The 19,829-nt window shown below is 35.0% G+C and overlaps 1 protein-coding gene across 4 annotated transcripts in view; it reads left to right on the top strand.

Annotated features, from left to right (window-relative positions):
- Positions 1 to 19,829, top strand: part of WDR33 (WD repeat domain 33) — a 103,374-nt gene that overhangs the window by 51,180 nt on the left and 32,365 nt on the right. The window lies entirely within an intron of this gene.

Raw genomic sequence — 19,829 nt, 5'->3', positions numbered from 1 at the left:
ATCTGTATTTTCTCAGGTTTAAAATGAGGGTAGATCTATTGTCAGGAGATTTTGCCATGTGAAAGGCTTTGCTGGTTCGTTCATAAGTTGAAAAAACGGACACTTATGAAATTGAATACACTGCACCATTGAGAAGCACTGTGTCTCTGTGTACCCACTACAAAAACATAAATGTCACCATAGTTTATATACATTTTTCCTTTTTTTCTAGTTTGAAGTATGGCATTCAATTTATGGGCTGGGAGTAAAATAACGTTTTAATGTTAACAGCAGGAGTATATGAGACTAAATGAACCTCTAGGTTACTGATGTTCATGCATTTGACTCCAAGTGAAATAATGCTGTTCAAATCCATTTATTTAATAAATGATGAGCAGTATCTTCTAAGCAAGTTATCTAGGTAGAAGAATTTTTTACAAGGTATGATCCCTGCTCTCATGCTTAAAGTTTAGTAGGGAAGGCAAGATATTTTCACAAACTTTGAGGTGTTTGATAACATGGTAGATGAGTCAGGTGAGTATTGGAAGGGTAGTTTGATTGGCATAGAGGTAGAAGCAGATCACTTACTACTGGCAAGTTGAAAATCAGTAAGATTCCATAATAATACCGAAATAAATTTTAGTAAGAGGTGTTATGTTCTTTTTCTTTTTTCTTTTTTTAAAAATTATTATTTTTTGGCAGCTGGCAGGTATGGGGATCCAAACCTTTGACCTGGGTGTTGTAACACCGTGCTCTAACCATCTGAGCTAACCGGCCAGCCCAGGCATTATACTCTTAAAAAGTTCATAGTTTTCAGCATATTTTCGTTTTGTTTTACCTTCTTGACTTTATTAGTAATAATAGCTGACATCACTCTTACAATATATCAGGCATGTTCTGAGTACATCATTTAATCTTCCCAGTCACTGTGAGATATGTCCTGATTATTCCCCATTTTACAAATGAGTAAACCAAGGCACCAAAATGTTCAATATCCTGCCAAAGGTAATATAGCTTATAAGAGGTAGGGCCAGCATTTGAACCCAGGTTGTTGGCTCCAAAGTATGTTCTTAATCACTATGTTAAACTGCCTCTTTTATGTTTTGCAATGCCAGCATGGATTTAACAGTGTCTCCCTGAGCTGTTATGACAGAATTGTGAAGTAAAGATTTTTGGAGAGAGAAGAGTATGGGTAGGGGGAACTAATTTAGGTACTCAAGTTCATGTTAACACTTTTTAAAAACTGTTCATATAGGTTACAGGTGTTGAATGTATGATACATAGATTTTAGGCTTTGAATGTATGATATATTTAACAACAAAAATATTAAGCCCCATTGAATGGTTCAAACTACAAATGGGTTATAAAGTATATAGGAGGTTATATAAATAGAACAAGGATGTAAAGAGTTATAGTGAGATCTTTTCAGGAGGTAAGAGCTGTTTTCAGTTTTCAAATATAGCACTTATGGAGAGGAAGTGAATCCTGCATACTTACCACATAACTTAAGAAAAATAACATTAGTACTTTTGATAAGTGTCTGTGTGTCCCTTCCTGATTGCATTCAACTGTGGTTTTTACTAAATGAGGTGAACCCCGACACAAAGGTCTTTTGGTTTAGCAATATGTTTTTGAACTGTGTGAAGACACAGTTATAAAGTCTGAATGTTCTGAAAAACTCTGGTGCTTATTATTGGAAATGATTTTATTTATTAAAATAAAATTGGCAAACCACATAGTTTATGATACTGTAACTAACTTATTTCTACAAGGCTTTACAAAACATTCTACAAAATTCTGTCGTCTCCCAAGACAGAAAAACAGCCAGCTTCTTTTAAAATAGCCCATAGCACATAACTCCTTCTGCAGACATAGCATGCTTTAATATTAAAAGCACTTCAGGCACCTCTTATTAAACATCCAGACAACCATGGGAATGCATTTGACATATAGACGCCTGTTTTCTCTATCTGTAGTTTCTTATTTTGAGGAAGAGTTTATATAAGGCTCTTTTCTCTCTTCTATCCTGAGCAGACTGGACCATATAAACTGATGGTAGGTTTTCTTATGTAAATAATTTTCTGGGTATATTATGAGAGGGAAAGAGACTTAATATTTAATTTCTAAAGCACATTATTTGAAGATAATTAGTGTAGTAGGGTCCTGAAATATTCATCTTATAAGGTGCATTCATATTTTTGCAGGAATCATTATACTAGGCTTTGTCCTTTCTTTCTCTGCACTTATTATGTACAATCTTTTTAAATATAGCAAAAACTTGTTGAAAATCTGCGGCTTTGTTTGGATGACAGAGCTGCACGCTGTTGCTGTTGTATTCAGTGTTCTAGTTAAAAGTCAAGAGCCATTCCCAGATGCTCTTTTGTATATAAAGACTCCAATTTTTTAACAGCAACAAGGCCCCTATGGTTAATAATTTAGGAAGTTGGTTTTCAGAAAGAGCCTTTAACATCTTTCATTTATTAAATATCTATTGTCTGCTTCAGTTTATTTTGAGCAAGGCTTACATTTCTGTTTGATGAATTAGTTACCTTGTTTTATATACATATATATTTTGGTAGCTGGCTGGTATTGGGATCTGACCCTTGACCTTGGTATTATAAGGCAGTGCTCTAACCAACTGAACTAACCAGGCAACTCCTACCTACCCTATTATATTATAGAGCTTCCCAGCTAAAGAGGTCTTTGATAGTTTTTAAAGTTAAAATTCTGAGCTTTGGAAAAGCTTATAAAATTAGATGAATATACAATATGCTTTGTTTTTTTTCATTTTTAGTGGGTAGATCTTTTAATAAAGTAGATGATTAAAGTGTGGTATTATAAAAGATAATTTTTGTCAATGAGGGAAGCAAAGTACCAAAATACTGGTTTTTTCCTCAATAGTCACTTTTTTTCATTACTCATTTTCTTATGATATACTAGCGTATATCTTATATACTTTTTTATTAGTCTTTTGCTTATGATATACATCTCAGCAGTTTCTAAGAAACACCTATAGTGCTGTGATCTCTTCAGCTATAAAGAGACCACAAGAAGAATTTCTATTTAAAGGAAGAAATGGTAGTTTCTAGGTCATTTATTCTTTCTTCAGATTGTTTCATAAAATAGCCTTAATTTTTCCAAAGGTACTATTAAATCTCTCAAAGCCAATCTGCCAAGGCCTATTTTTGTTTTTTTCCCCCTTGAATGTATTTTAATATTTAATATAGTTCTCTTGGAGAAAGAATAGTATATAGCCTTCCTAGCATGGCCTTCTCCCTTTACCTGTTAATGATTGTAGGAATTGCCTCAGTTTTCAAGTTTGCTTTGTCGAAAGTAGAAATTATAAGGATTCTACCACATTGAAACAGTTAGGAAATACTGAGGGAAATCAGCATGAATGAAGAACTAAGGAGTACGGAGGTGGCTTCTAAAAACTCCTTATCAAGGAGCTCAATGTTTTGTCTGCAACAGAAAATTTGTATGTTAAACAAAAGTAATTTCTGATGCTGTGAGTCATCAAAGATTACAGTAGTAATTCTTGGTGCTGTCAGGCCTAATAACTGCTTTTTCTAATAAATAATTTGTAATCTATACTCTTCTGAAATGAACTTCATTCATAACTGCCACACATAAAACTTTTTTAAAAAAAGGCACCAACACACACATACACATAAGCTCCGAGAAAGAAAATCTTCCCAAAATGTTTGTTAAGGGGCATTACTGCTTCTATTGATAACCAGGGGTTTGGAATAAGTTGTGCTAAAACAACCCTATTATATGATTACTGGAGGGTCAAGGATATTGTAGCTAGGCAGTCTTCTGAACTAATATGTGGATCATGGTAGAGAAATGGGGCTTTATAGCTATATGATTGAAAGGTCATTTGCAAAGTAAGTTTTCACTGGATGTTTGTTATTGTGGGGCAAGTATGCAGAAAGTGCTGTAAGAGTCTTTACTTGGTCTCTGCCCTGTTTTAACATTTTTTATTAATCCATATGGCTTGCTTGCAGATTTACAGATGATTCAAAACTGCAAGCAGAAGTTTACTAGATTTCAGGATTCGTGAAGATGTGATGTTAGACTTAACGAATAGAAACTTAAAATGTAAAATAGAGATAAGTGTAAAGTCCTGTAGTTCAGTTTCCAACCTCCATCCAGAGTTCATTAAAGTGGTTTGTTAGAGTTTATATAAAATTTTGGGTTTCAGATGATTGGTGTGAACTCTTGAGGTGTTGTGCTTTCTCCATTTAATAGAAGTAGATGTTCAGAATGTTGGAGCTTCATTTTTGAAGGGAGTTGATGAGAATGGAGAAGGGTCTGGAAATCATGAGGAACAGTTAAGAGAAGTTTAGTATACAGCTTGTTGAAAGAGACTTAAGAGAAGGTTATAGTCTTTTTCAAGTATTCCATACAAGATTTTGTATGGAAGTAGGATTGGATAGAGGACCATATAGATTTCATATTGGATTTAATTATGAAAATTTTTTCCTATAGAAAGAGAATGGGTTGTTGTGTGAGCTATTTGGCTTCCTGTTGCTGAAGTCATGCTACGTTTAGCTATCAGGGAGATGGTACAAGGCATTCCCTTTTCAGATGGATGGTTGGATGTGATAATATTTAACCTGAATTAGGTTGTCTGTCCTAAAACATGAAACTATGGTTAACAGACTCAAAAATCTGAAAGTAAATCATATGGACACATTGGTTACAAAGGGTTAAGTGGATAGGATGTATCCCATAAGGAGATGTTGCCAACCTGTCTCTTGAGACATTGTTATTAACCCTATTGTTTGAAGTAATGGATGGAGCCTCAAAATCCACCTAATCTTTAAAAAAAATATTTAAAAATATTTACCTATACTTTTTAATTGTATGTTCACACACATAATATAGTAGACAAATCTTAAATGTACAGTACAGTGTATTTTAACACATTTTACACCATCTAACCACCTCTAGATAATATATAGAATATTTTCAGCATACCAAAGATTCGAGTTTATTTTGTGATTTTGTGGTTTCTGTTATCTCACCTTCCATTGTCTAGACTTGTCTTAGTTTCCTTTCATTGATTTGCCTCTATATTATTTTGAAAATACTTTGAAGTTTTATTACTTTTTTTGATTAGCTTCATCTGCTAGTTTCCAGCTACTAAAGCCAACACAGTGAAAGTTAGTTTATAAAGAGCTAGTGTTGCATATGATTTACAATCACAGGCTCTAAAACCTGAATGTTAGTTACAGTTTTAGCCCTTGGCAGCCATGACACTGGGGCAAGCTCCAATACCGTGTCTGTTCTCATCTATAAAATGGGGATTAATAATAGTACTGACCTTATTGAGTTATTGTGAGAATTAAATGAGTTAATTCATGAGAAGCAGTTAGCTAATGTCTTCACATAAAGAGCATTCAATCACTGTTAGCTATTATGTTATTTCCACTAATTTCAGAGGTTGCTTCCATATCTCTAGCCTATTTAAGGATTATAATTATTATTTCAGAAGTGTATTTTTCTCATTGAAATGTATTTTAGCTTTTGTTGTTATAGTATTATAGGTTTTTATTTACAGGTAGTTCATAAATATGAACACTGTTCAAACAAAGTTGTCATGATTTTCAAATATAAAAAATTCAACAGATATGAACTTAAAATTGGCCTTTTTAATGTCTTATAGAAGCATTTAAAGATTCTGTCTTGGCTGGCCAGTTAGCTCAGTTGGTATAGAGCACAGCTTTATAACACCAAGATCACAATCCCCATACTGGCCAGCTGCCAAAAAAAAAAAAAACGTTCTATCTTAGTAGATGGATCAAATATTTAATGACGACCCACTGTGGCCAAAGTGCTTTGATTGCTTCTTTTGCTGATGTAAATTTGGAAGATGTAGCATTTTCCCTTCACCACGTCCAACATTTTCCTAGTTCTCTCATTTCTTTGTGTTTTGTGAATTTACAAAGTATTGTAGTGAACAGGAATGCTGTATACATTGAGAATGAACACTCTTCACAGTTCATGTGTCTAGACTGTTTCTTCCGGGCAGCATTTAGTTTTACTTGAGGGGAAGAACAAGTTTACCTACTGACCAACCTGAACTACAGGAATTAATTTCTGACCCCATTTAGTAATAAAGTTGGATGAGCAAATAATAGCTCTGGTAAAATGTCAAATCTTTTTGCCATTTTGGATGAGTAATTTGATTAGCAGTAAGTTAGGAGTCTTGGGGAAAGTGTACTGTACATATTTTTGTTGCAGTGGACAAGATTTAAATACAGAAACCTAATGTCATCTGTTTGGACCTCCACCCAATCAAACTTGTCAGTTTGACAACAGGCTAAGTGTAGTATGTAACATTCTGTCCCCAAAGTCTTTGGTGTAGTTTGTTGCGTGGTAGGAGCCAAATCCTTACCTAGGATGTAGCAGATGTGGGCTTGAATACATGATTCTAAGGGGAAATAGGATAATATTCAAAGAGTCATCTGGAATTAAAGAGCATTTAAGTTTAGTGATTTCTGAACTTAAATCCTGCTTCTTTATTGAGGTCATATAGTATAGCACACATTTTTAATGTTCGTTGTGTAGGCCCTGAATGTTAAATACTTTAAAAGTTTGGTGTTACTAATATTTTCTAATTTTTTTGTAATGGTCAAATGCGATCATTTAGTTTCTTGAAATTTATGCCAGCTGTTTCATTTACATCTCTTTCAAGTATATTATCAATCTGATTTTTGAGGACATTTTTAGTTTAGTTTTTAATGTGCCATGCAAATGTAAATAACCAGGGGTCTTCTGGGTGAAAATAAAATTAAAATTCTTCAGGAGTATTTACTAGGTATTTTATTTGGACTATTAACTTCTAGCAGAGAGAGCATTAAATTGTTTACTATAAACTACCTAAACTTTTTGAATTAACTTTTAAATGTAGTTTTTTCCTTTATATTTTGGACTTTTTTTAAAAACACTTCTCCCATGTAAGATGATACATTTATGATTTAGGTAGCACATATTAAAAATTAAAGCCTGTGAAATGATAGGTGTTTGAAAGACTTAGTATGGTGGAAGGAGAGTTTTAGTCCTTCATGAAGAGGTATGCTAAGTACTGTGATCATTGTAAATGTTAAGTTTTTGCCGTTATTGAGGTCTGTACTTTAAAGAGAGAGTAGCCAGTAGTGTTGTTTACTTCATCATTACTTTAGAATCACATTTGAATTAAACGTGTGCTAAAATTCACCAGGCAGTAAATCTCTATTTCTCAAATTAAAAAAAAATATTAGAAGAGATTTACAAGAGAGGTTGGATTTAGTGGAAAAGATCAGTGTTCCTATTGTATTACTTCTAATACCCTAATACAAATATAGGTGAAAAAGGAATAAACTTACTTTAAAATGGAGCTTATGAATATTTTAACTCATTATTTTCTAAAATATCTGTTAATACCTAATGTACTACATGGGCTCAGAGAGATCACAAACTTCCTTTTCCTAACACAGTCATTACTTGTTCTAAATATCTTTTCTTTGACCAAGCTTTTGTTTTTTAAAAACTAGTTCTTGTTACATTGAAGTCATGGTTTTGAACTGCATGATGACATGAGAAGATGAGTTTAAATCATTGCTCCGGCTGGCCAGTTAGCTCAGTTGGTTAGAGCACAGTATTAAAACACCAAGATCAAGGGTTCGGATCCCCGTACTGGCCAGCTGCCCCCCCCCCCAAAAAAATCGTTGTTCCTTCTGCTTGTTAAGTAACCAGGTTTTCATGACCCATAAAAAGTAATGTCTGTCTAACAAGAGAAATCAGATTGTAACATGTACAACGCCGATAAGGGCAGTGAGGATGAAAATTTTCGCTCTCCAACAAAATTCCCAAACAATGCAGATTCCTAAGAAATGATATACCTTTGAAGACAGTGACTTTTATGTTTGAGATGTCAGACTGAAGCTGGCATTTTTGGTTTTTTGTATCTCTGGATGTGATTAATACAGAAATAACATTAACTGAAAAGTGGGAGATTTTGCACATTAAAAAAATCTTTCAGTGAAAGTATATATGAAAATCTTGATTTGTTTTCTTCTCACAGCTAACCTGATACCCAGATATTCTAGTAGTTAAGGTGAGCACTTTTTTTTTTTTTAAGTTGCCACCTTCTACTTTTTTTCTTATAGCTTTGGTTTTATTATTATTGGGTATTTTCCTGGTGCCCTTGTTTTAAAATACCTCTAAACCCGGTGTAGCCCAAATACTTGGGTTATCTCAATTGAAGGCATGCCCCTGATTAACTCCTCCTCATTCTCCTAATCTATTTGGCTTGATAGGCTTCTCCTAAGCCTTAACAATTTTCAGTGTGATTGTCAGTAACGCTTTTTCCTTCATCTGAACCATTCAACATGTTTTAGCATGGTCTTGACATTAAAAGTAAAATGGAAGAAATCCTATATTAAAATCATCCCAAACTGCCCTCCCTGAGAATTATGAGATGTGTATTAATAAGTTGTGTTTTAGAGTCATGTTTGTAAGCCTAGAACATTTAGTCTATTTTTATTCCACCATTAGCATTCACAAATATCAATACCCTTTAGCCAAAGTACCATGAATATACCTGTGGTTGAACAAATTGGATTTATTAGTCACTGCAACAAACAATACAGATCATAGGGAACTATGGAGTTTCTCAGTAAGAGGGTGTTATCAACAATCTGTTACAGGATTTAGCCTTTGATTGGGTAATTTTGGGGAAGACCTAAGGAAGTGTAGGGGTTTGCTCTGGTTTGGCTACTGTGAGAAAGTGGAGGAAATTCTATGATTTGGTATCAATAAATCTTACAGGGAGGGCAGACTAGAGTGAATATAAAGATGTATTGGTTAAAGAACTAGCTGTTATTCTTGGCTAGAGAGAAAAATAAAGATGTTTCATATTTTGTGGGTTGTACAGTGACCTTGTTTTTTTTTGTCTCACTTTCTCATAGTATCATATGACTACGTTTGATAAAGATGTTAAGTGAGATTGTCCACCAGGAGAACAAAATGGTTAAGCTGTAATGTCAGGTCATTTTGTAATGTTTGTAGTAACATTGAGGCTTAGCTGTGAACATCAGATTAGTTCTCAGAGGTCGGTGCTACCTTTTTTCTTCCTTAAAAGCATTCAAATCCAAGTGGCCTCTACCTATGTAGAGACCTGCTTCTGACTGTGTAGGGAGGTGAGGATTTAGTAGCAGTGACATATTGGGCATGTAGGTTGGAACAAGCTGCAACTATGACAGTTACGTTTTTACAAAACAGCTATTGGGGAGTGATTGGTGGCCTACTAAGAGTATCCCATTTTTCAGCTGGATAGAAGTAGTAGTGAGTGAAATACGAACATGTTCTTTTAAAGAAATAAATGACTGAGTTTTCCCATGTTAATCTCTCTTGGGGATTCTAGGGTTTACCTCACTAAATTTAGTGTCTAGGAGTTAGAAGCATTTTTAGTGCTTCAAGAGTTGTTTCTTTACGACTGGCAAGAGTCAACTGTTCATTTTCTATATGGTCTCTGTGAATACAAAGCAATAAATATCAAAGGGATTTTAAAGGTTTTGAAGACTTGTGAACTGTTACATACCTTACAATAACAAATTACATTAATTGTAGAATTCCTTATGAACTGTCAGGTTGACATTAGGCAGAGAAAGAAACATGTTTTTACAGTTCTAAATCTCCAGATTAGTTATGTGCATCTAAAAAGATAACTGAAAAGGTCTTTGTGTTCATTCATTTTTTCAAATAGTTCCCGAGTCCTGTGTGCCAGGTGAGGTGCCAGGCACTGGGTATGGGGGAGGAGTCAGTTATTCCTGTCTTCATGAGCAGTGTGATGACTGGAGACATTTGGTTTCAGAGCATTTCTTTTTTTTTAAAGTTAAAAAATGGTTTATTACAGGTAGAAATATACACAGTATAGATAGAATCAAGCCAATTATACCAATTAAATATAACAAACAACAAATTATGTGTAACAAATTACATTGGCAAAAACTCCTAGAAATAAGGGAGCACATGACTGAAGGATAATTCTTGTGAGAAATTTAATCACCTGTTTGTTTTAGAATATGGTAGGTCAAGTAGACACATAATAAGCAAGAATATAGGGTATCTGAATAACCCAATGAATAGGTTCAATTATGTTTATGAATGTATTGCATAGTTTTAAATTGTGTATATTATCTTTATATTGTATATATTCTCTTCTTCTCTTACACTCATCAGTTTACCAGAAACTATCATGTACAAGTATCTGTCCACAAAATAATGATTATAATTTCTAAAGCGTAGAGATTCTCTGAGCCAGACGATCAGAGCATTTCTTTTAATGGCATCTTAATTTCAAGTAACATATATTCTGAAATAATCATTGCATTATTGTGTTATAGTACAGAGAATAATATCTATGATTGAGGTAACTATTGTAGTTTTTGTAACTTTAAAAGTGGTAACTTTTAAAAATCAGATATTGGGCATCTGCTCATGCAAGTCTGACAGTGTCTTTAAAACATGGAGATCATGGGCTGGCCCGTGGCTCACTCGGGAGAGTGCGGTGCTGATAACACCAAGGCCATGAGTTCGGATCCTATATAGGGATGGCCATTTCGCTCACTGGCTGAGCGTGGTGCTGACAACACCAAGCCAAGGGTTGAGTTCCCCTTACCGGTCATCTTAAAAAAAAAAAAAAAAAAAAAAAAAAAAAAAAAAAAACCATGGAGGTCTTCAGAACAAAATTTGTCTTCTGGTAAACTCCACGATAGGCTCAAAACTGAATAAATTTTAAAACTAGAAAAGTTAAGTTTGTAGTGAGTATAAGACTTAACATGAGTACTTATTAAAAGTCTAGAGTACATTTAGGTAGTGTCACATGATTACAGATTTCAACATGGTCTATCTCCATCAGACAAGACATGTTATAGACAGAACCAGCCTCTTCAGTAGTACCATTAGCTCTGTCATTGGTCTATAGAATTTTCTCATAGAAATAGACTGTCATCATTTTTTTGTCATTGAAATCTTCATAGCTTTTATTATAGTTTTGAATGATTATGAGAACCTCAAAAACTTTTAAGAAAAGATTTAGATTGCAAAAGCTTTAATATCTTGGTTCTTTCAGTAGAGCAGTAGTAACCTTAAATATTGTCGATTTGGACCAAACTATAAAAACTTTTCATAATAAGATTTTTTCCTAAAGACTATTCCACATAAATATGTATTAATTTAGGTTTTAAACACCATATAATGAACCCTCATTTAAATTTTATTTACTAAGTCCAGTACATAAATTTGCGTGGAAAAGAGAGCATGTTCTAGAGTTGCCACAGATTTTAGGATTGGTAGGGAAATTATTATATAACATTTGTGTCTGTGTCTAAATTATGTGTAGATGCCAGAATGCATCTTCATATAATTTAGACACACAGATTTCTGGTATATTCTCTTGGTAATCAGGTTTAATATTTTGAAACTAAAGTTTTAGTTTGGGCAGAAACTCACTTTCATGATCCTCACAGAATTCACTGGTCCTGTCTGCTATAATCAGTGCATTTACGTTTATGTCTTCTTTGTAGCTATCTCCTTACCACCAGAATGATTGATGTAGAATAGTACCAGTTTACTGTGTCTTTTCATAGTCAATGATGAGTGCAAGTCTATTTGTAATATGTCTTTTTTTTTTAGTAGAGAGGGAAAACTCTATTTTGTATTGTTACCTTTAAAATTTAATGATAGAAGAATGTAGTGTAATTGTTTACAATGGTTACGTGACAAGAAGAAATTATTAACATTGTTGAACCTGTTCTCTATCTGCTCCAGAATTCTAGGTACAGTCATAGTTTCTCATTGGGACAATCTTTGTTTTTCCTCTGGGGAACTTTAAACATTGTATAGCTGAGAATCAGCTAGGCCTGGTTTTGAATCCCACCTTTACTTCTGGGCAAGTCATTCTTCTCATCTGTAAAGTAAGGCTAATGATACCTACCTCACAGGGCTGTTGTGAGGGCCGCAGACATACATGGAAGAAGGCACTCCCCACAATGCAGGATGAAGCAAATGTTTGCTGCTTTTAAGTTGTGTGTCACAAAAAGATGCTAAAAGTCATGGTGAGAGTAAAGAAAATATCATATATATTAATTAATTTGATTTAAGACGATGTTGGAATTGATTAGGAAAGGTATTAAAGGGTTTATTTAAAGGGAAGAGATTATTGGATCAAGAGTTGGGATGGGATATGATTATCCTATTTTCAGTAGTGATTCTTAGGTTTAGAAGTGTCACTGATAAAATTGTATTGTAAGCCACATTCAAATAAATAACATTATATTGAAATGGAACTATGACTTATTTTTTTAAAGCTTTATTTGTGTAAGTCCTCATACTTTATTTCCACTGTCATCTCAGAACCACAAGATTGACGTAAGACAGTCCTTCACTCCCAGCGTTCCTCATGCGCTGTCCCCAGAGTTCCCTTCTTTGCCTTCGTTTGCTTGCTCACTTCTTTGTTTTTTGAATAGATAATATGAGGGGACTTCAAAAAGTTTGTGGGAAAATGGAATTAAGAGATAAAAATAAAAAATATATTTCTCAACATAAACTTCATCAAGTTCAAGACACTTAAAAGTAGTGATACCAGCCATTTAGTCCATCTCTAAAGAACTGAGGGCTCTGGTAATTTAACCCATGTCAATGCAGTCTTTTTGACATTATTACCTGAAGAAAATGGATGCCCTTTAAAGATTTTTTAAGATAAAGAAATGAAGTCAGAAGGAACCAGATCAGGACTGTAAGGTGGATGCCTAATGATTTTCCATTGAAACTCTCGAAAAATTGCTCATTTGATATGAGGCACGAGCCAGGAGCATTGTTGTGGTGGAGGAGGACTCTCTGATGAAGCTTTCCCTAGGCATTTTTCTGCTAAAGCTTTGGCTAACTTTCTCCACACTCATAATAAGCAGACGTTATTGTTTTTTGGCCCTCCAGGAAGTCAATAAGCAAAATGCCTTGAGCATCCCAAAGAGTTGTTGCCATGACCTTCACTTTGGCTTTGGCTGCACCACTTCTACCTCTTGGTAGCCATTGCTTTGATTGTACTGTGTCTTCAGGATCCTTACTGGTGTAAAGCCGTGTGTCATCTTCTGTTAAAATTCTTTGAAGAATTGCTTCAGGATCTCTATCCCATGTGCTTAAAATTTCCGTTGAAAACTCTGCTCTTGTCTGCAGCTGACCTGGGTACAACAGTTTTGGCACCCATCAAGGAAAGTTTGCTCAACTGTGATTTTTCAGTCAGAATTGTGTAGGCAGAACCAACTGAGATGTCTGTGGTTCTGGCTGTTGTTTCTGCTGTTAATCTTGGGTCCTCGTCAATTAGGGTACAAACAAGATTAATTTTTTCCTTACAAAGTGATGTGGATGGTCTGCCACTGTGGGCTTTATCTTCAGGATCATCTTGTCCTGTCTTAAGATGAGTTCTCCATTTGTAAACTGCTGATTTCTTTGGGGCATTGTACCCATAAACTTAAAGCCTCAGTGATTTCACCATTCTTCCACCTGAGCTTTACAGTAGATTTAATGTCTGTTCTTGCTTCCGTTTTAGCAGAATTCCTGTTGTGCTGATAGGAGCTCTTTTCAAACTGGTATCTTATCCTTCTTAGTGACTCAAAGTAGATCCTAGTTAGACATGTTATAACAAGTTAGTATGAATTTATTTTGATTCAAAAATTTTTTTGAGGACCAGCCCATGGCTCACTTGGGAGAGTGTGGTGCTGATAACACCAAAGCCACAGGTTCAGATCCCTATATAGGGATGGCTGGTTAGCTCACTTGGGAGAGCATGGTGCTGACAACACCAAGGGTTAAGATCTCCTTACTGGTCATCTTTAAAAAAAAAAAAAATTTTTTTTTTAAATCCATGCAAAGTTTTTTCATAATACATTTTCATGAACTTTTTGAAGACCCCTCATATGTTTAAATCTTTCCTGAGAACTACTAGCTGCTTTTTTCAGTTCTAGTTATGTAAATTTATATTTGATGGTATAGGATAAGACTGAGTTATTCTATAGACTGAAAGCAGAATATTCTTTTCATTGCTAGGCTTACTATATATTGAAAAATATAAAGGCAAAAAATGATATATTTTTGTGGTGTGAATTATTTGGAAATTTTTAATAGACATTTTAATTTGGATCAAAATTACACACACCATATGTTAGAAATCTTTACATAACCAGCACTTTGGTTGCATCGTAAGTCCTCATTTAGTCTGTTTTTCTACCGTCTTTGATTTTTTCCATTTATTGTTTCTGTTTCTAAAAATATGTAGTGAAAGAAAAATCATTCTTTATGTACAGTTAAGGGTGAGAAGCCTTCACTCTGCCTCATTGCTCTGATTTTGTGTTCAGTGTGATGGCTGAAGATTACAGTACAGACCAGAACTTTGTGGTCCTACACATCCCTACATCACACTGGTCCCACTGAGCATAGAGGGGCTACTGCTGATCCCTGGTTCACCAGCATTCTCTCTCTGGGAAGCATCAGTAGTATGTGATTTCTGTGTGTTCGATTGGCAGAAGAAATGTGTAAACTTTCGTCATACATATACACATATATGTTATTCAGAATATAATCACTGTGCCACTGAAGCTCACTCTCAGTAGGTATTTTAAAATGGGTTTACTTTGATCTTTCTATGTCTTGTCCTGTGATCAGGAAGATGACATGATAAATACAAAGGCAGGCTGACTACATGACAATTGCTGACCTATGTGGAGATCTCACTTGCAACCTGGCTTCATTAGCAGTGCCATTCCCTAACCAATCAAGCTGAAGAGTAAATGCCACGCTGAAACTCATTTTTTCCATTAGTTATGCATAGCAACAATTCTATGTATCACATGGAAGAATTGGAAAGAGTTGTCAGGTGGATTCACACTATGTGCTATGTGGAAGGCTGAAATTGGTGGTGCAACAGTGTTGGGAGAATGGAGGGGTGGGAAGGTAAGGAAAGAATTGGATGGGATTAATATAGAAGTTTTTTCTTGAGAATGTCCGCCTTTTACAAAGGTAATAAACATTCAGAAAAAGTTCAAACGGAAGTAAAAAGTCAACATCTTCCCCTCCCCTTTCTCAATCTCACATCCAGAGGTAAGCACTATTATATTGTTTGGTGTGTATCTTTCCAGAATTCCTGTACATATACAAAAAGGTTTTTTTCTCTTTTTTTCTTGGCAGAGGTGCTGTGGATTGAACCCATTGCCTTGTGCGGCAAAAAGATAGTTTTCAAAATTACCACATAAAAGAGGATCATACTACATATATTCATATAGTATTTGCTTTTCTCACTACACAATATATCATGGTCATCTTTCCATATCCTTTTACCTCAGTGTTTTTGACTGCTCGGTAACATCCCAGAGTGTTTATCTACTGTAATTTATTTAACCATTCTTTATTGATAGGCTTTTAGGATCTGTAAAAGGTTTTTGCCAAGACAACGTTGTGTGCTAAGCTTCCTTGTGCCTTTATATTTGGGGCCACTTCATGTAAATTTTCCTTCAGGTTAGATTGCTAACAGACCCGATTGATCAAAGGGTTGAACATTTAAACTTTTGGGAGATGAATTGTCCTCACTGTCCTGGAAGTCATTAATGAAGAAGTTTAATGATGTAGTCCAGCTAAACTCTAGAGATAACATAGGATTAATATTTTAGGAAATCACCATTTAAAATTTTAAACTTCTTTTAAAAAATAATGTTGCACACATGGTAAAATCTTTTTTTAACACCATAGATAGATGGCATTTGAAATGTAAAAATCCGCCAATCCTTTACTGTTCCCGAGGTAATTTTTTTAAAACTAATTTGTTTTTATTTATTCTGTGGTTACTATCAGAATTTTAAATAATGTGCTTCTTAGTATATCTGTCTGACAGTGTCTCTTTACTTCCTGTTGTGAAAAGTGAGGAATTTAGTGTACGTACACCACCAACCATGCTTTCTACCCCCTAGTTTTTGTTTTAATGAATTGTAGTTGTTTTGACGGTTTGCTTTATAGCTTTAAATGTTTTTAAACCTTTGGTTTTTTTGGACACCAACTTCAGGCAATATTCCTCAACTCACCATTAGGTTACAGAAGAAAATCTATGCCTCTGAATGTTTTTCTACTTCTCTGCCTTTTGTCTCCCTTTACTTACACATTGTCAAGTATTTTAAATCATTTTTATTCTGTTCTTCAGCTACAGTTATCTTCAGTTCACTTTTTTTTTTTTTTTTTAAAGATGACCGGTAAGGGGATCTTAACCCTTGACTTGGTGTTGTCAGCACCACGCTCTCTGAAGTGAGCGAACCGGCCATCCCTATATAGGGATCTGAACCCTTGGCTTTGGTGGTGTCAGCACCACACTCTCCCAAGTGAGCCACGGGCCGGCCCTCTCTTCCTATTTTAATATTCTAAAAAATTGTTAAGGTCATTAGGGGTTGGGGCGTCCCTTAACATTAACAAAATGAAAACAAAAAAATAGCATTTCTACTATGAATGATACCACTGATCATATAACCAACTAGTACTTATATAAACAGGCCCTAGAGAAGAAATGATAATCATGTAGCAGTTGAAAAAAAGTTGTTTTGCTTGAACAATGTCAGGATCAAGTAAGATTATGTTTTCTTAAATCTGTTGTCCTATCAACTGTTGAAAATAATGCCACAGTTTGCTTTAGTTTTTTTTTTTGCAATTTTTTATTACCTTCCCTTTTTTCTTAATGTCACTAAAACCTTTATCATAGCAAATTTTTAGGTTTTTAATTTCGCAATTTGAGTAAATGAATTTTGCTTTTGTTTTTGAAGGCATTCTTCACTAAGTTCTGTGACTTCCTGCTCTAATTTGGATTAATTGTTTTCTGTGCTTGTGACTGCAGTCATACTGGGATTTATTTGCCCTCCTCTTTTAAGTCCGCTAATATTGTTCAGTTTAGTTGAAAATACATTTTCAAAAATTTTTCTCAGAAACAGTGCTTCAGAGGTAAATTTTGTTTTAATTTTAGTTTTTTAATTATTTTATTTTTAAAAATTCATTTATATATATTTTTTCAATCTAAGATGTTGCAGAGCAGTTGGGGAAATAGGGTGGGAGGGGGAGGAAGGGGCGTGGTCAAGGCCGGTGTCACTCTCCTCCTTCCGGCTGGCTTCCAGCTGGGCTTGATGCAGATGTTTGGGTGGTGTGGCTGAAGCCCTCGGTACCCCACTGCCCCCACTGCCCTGACTCAGGAGTCCCGGGTGGGGAGGTAAATTTTAAAATAATTGTTTCTGGAACGGTCTTGTCTTTGCCATCATTCTTGACTCATGGGTTATCTGGGTTGTGAATTCTTGGTTCGAGATTCTTTTCCCTCAGAATTTTGAAGGCCTCCATTATCTTGTGTCGGTTTCGCTGACGAGAAGTCAAGATGCCATTCTGATCTGATTATTTTGTATCTATCACGGTTTTTCTTGCTGAATGTTTTTTAAATGATCTCTTTTTCTCTGACTTTTTTTTTTTTAACTGTGGGTATAGGTGTAAATATTTTAAACTTCATCTTTCTTAGCACGCTTTTATCTGCAGTCTCATTTTTGTTCCATTCAAAGCGTTTTCTTTTTCTTTCCACATTGTCCCTGCTTGTCTTATGGAATTCTTAGATGAATGTTGGGCCTCTAGGCACTATCTGCCTTATATTGCCTTTTCTTTTATATTTTGTGTTTCTGTTCTTTCCTCTAAGATTTCTATTTTATCTTTCAGAATACTAATTTAATCTTTAGTATTGCCCAATTTGTTACTTAGTCCTTATGATGAAATTTTTATTTCATCAACTGCATGTTTAAATTTCCAAGAACTCCTAGTGGTTCTCTGGTCTTTTTCTTTTTCATAGTGGCCTGTTTTGTTTTTAAAGAACATACCCCTTAACACTTTTAGCATGGTAATTGAGGCATTTGTATGTGTATGGTGTTTGGTTTGATCTGTTGTTCCTATTTGTTTTTCTTAGAGTCACTTAATCTGTTCCTTTTTTCTGGTCTTTCTCTTCCCTGCTGTTTGATTTTTCTCAAATGTCCAGTAGTCCTTGGTTGCCCAAATATTTGAAGGGGGGTGTATATTGGTTAGTTATAAGTAGCTGTCTTGCATTTCTTTTGCAGTTGGTTAAATCCACTTACCTAAAAGTCTCCTCTCCTAGATGGTAGACTGTGGATGTGCATGGGTGTATTTGTTTAGTGAGTTGGTTGTGAAGGATAATCTTGGAGTAAACAGGCAACTGCCACAGTTGCCAAAATAAGTGGATGTGTTTTGAGGTGGAGTGCTTAACATTATTCCACTCTTGGATGGAACTCCTTTCTTTCTCCTCTCTCTTCCTTTTCTCTCCTCCTCTCCTCCTTTCCCCTCCTCCTTTTCCCTCCTCCTTTCCGCTCCCCTCCCCTTTCTCTCCATCTTTCCTTTTTCCTTTCCGTCTTTCAGGGTCATCTTTCCACAGCTTTGTACTGTTTTACTCTCCAGCCTCAAATCCTGCTCTAGGGTTTCTTTCCATACTTACTTTTGCTATGCTTGGAAAGCAGTTGTCTGGCTCTAACTAAGGGCAGTTGTTTTATATAGGCAGGGAGTCAGAAGGGGCCACCTGGACAAGTTGCCCTGTGGAGAGTCCTGTAATTACCCTTATCACTGCATAACAGCCTTTGTCACTGGGCTGTCACTGAGCTTACAGCCTTTTGAGGCCTAACAGCTGCAGCCTCCTGTGTATTTTGGGTTTCATTTTTCATTGTTCTAGTTTATTCATAAGTATGAGCCCATTTATTTTTGGAGAATGCCCACATATGGGTTGAAGTTTTTAAAAATTTTTCTAGTATCAATTTTGGGAAATACATCATCTGTAAACCTTTGAAAGTAATTGAAGAAGGGGCTTGCATACATCATTTCACTTGTACTAAAATCATTGTTTGATTCCAAGGCACAATGCTCTTTTCATGTTAGTGACCTTGACACTATTTTCCTTACTTTCCTCCTGATAATCTTCCTACTTCCATCATTTCTCCCTTTCTTAAGAAATCTTACATATTAAAATTTTAATCATATATAAGGTAATCTGGCATTGGGGGATTTAGAGGTAAGTGATCAATTAAAATAACTCAAAGACCATCAAGGTTAACTAGTGTTTTTTTAAATAGGTTTCCCCCCCTAGAAATGAGTTAATACTCTTTAAAAATAGAGAAAATGTGGAGAGAATCATCCAACATCTTCACTATAAAACATCTACATTATAAATAAAAAGTGATTGGTATCTTCTCAGTATTGGAGATGGCATTTTAGTCTAGTGGAATCTATAATTAACATCAAAAGTATTATCTGTCTTTTTTAGTTACTTAAAACATAGTCAAAATAATGAAGGTAACAGTTGTCTCCCATTTTACATTTTCCAGTTCTGAGAGAAATGGCTTTATATCAAGTCTAATACTTGGGTTAGATGCTCGTAGTCAGAACTCAATCTTCCTTTTTCAATGGTCCTTAGAAAACTGAGATTTAGCAGTTTCACCAGAGTCTCACTTTGGGGAAGTGCTCTCAAATTGAGCCATTTTCTGCTTTTCCCATACTCTGTTCATAGTAATAATAGTGCTTGCTGGATAACTAAATCTATGTGGGAATATCTCCATGGTGAGCTTTTTCAGGGCAGAGATTGGATCAAAATGAAAGCTTTTATTCATTGGATGTTCAAAATACATGTTAGGCGTGATATGAAGTGATTCACATATTTCATTTAATTCCTGAACCCAGTAATTGACTAATGATCTCTATTTTAAACATGAAAATATTAAGTCTTAGCAGGGGATAAGGAC

This window comes from Cynocephalus volans, chromosome 1 (assembly GCF_027409185.1).
Source record: "Cynocephalus volans isolate mCynVol1 chromosome 1, mCynVol1.pri, whole genome shotgun sequence".
NCBI lineage: Eukaryota > Metazoa > Chordata > Mammalia > Dermoptera > Cynocephalidae > Cynocephalus > Cynocephalus volans.
Note: the sequence above shows the minus strand (reverse complement) of the source record. Positions and strands in the feature narration are given on the sequence as shown.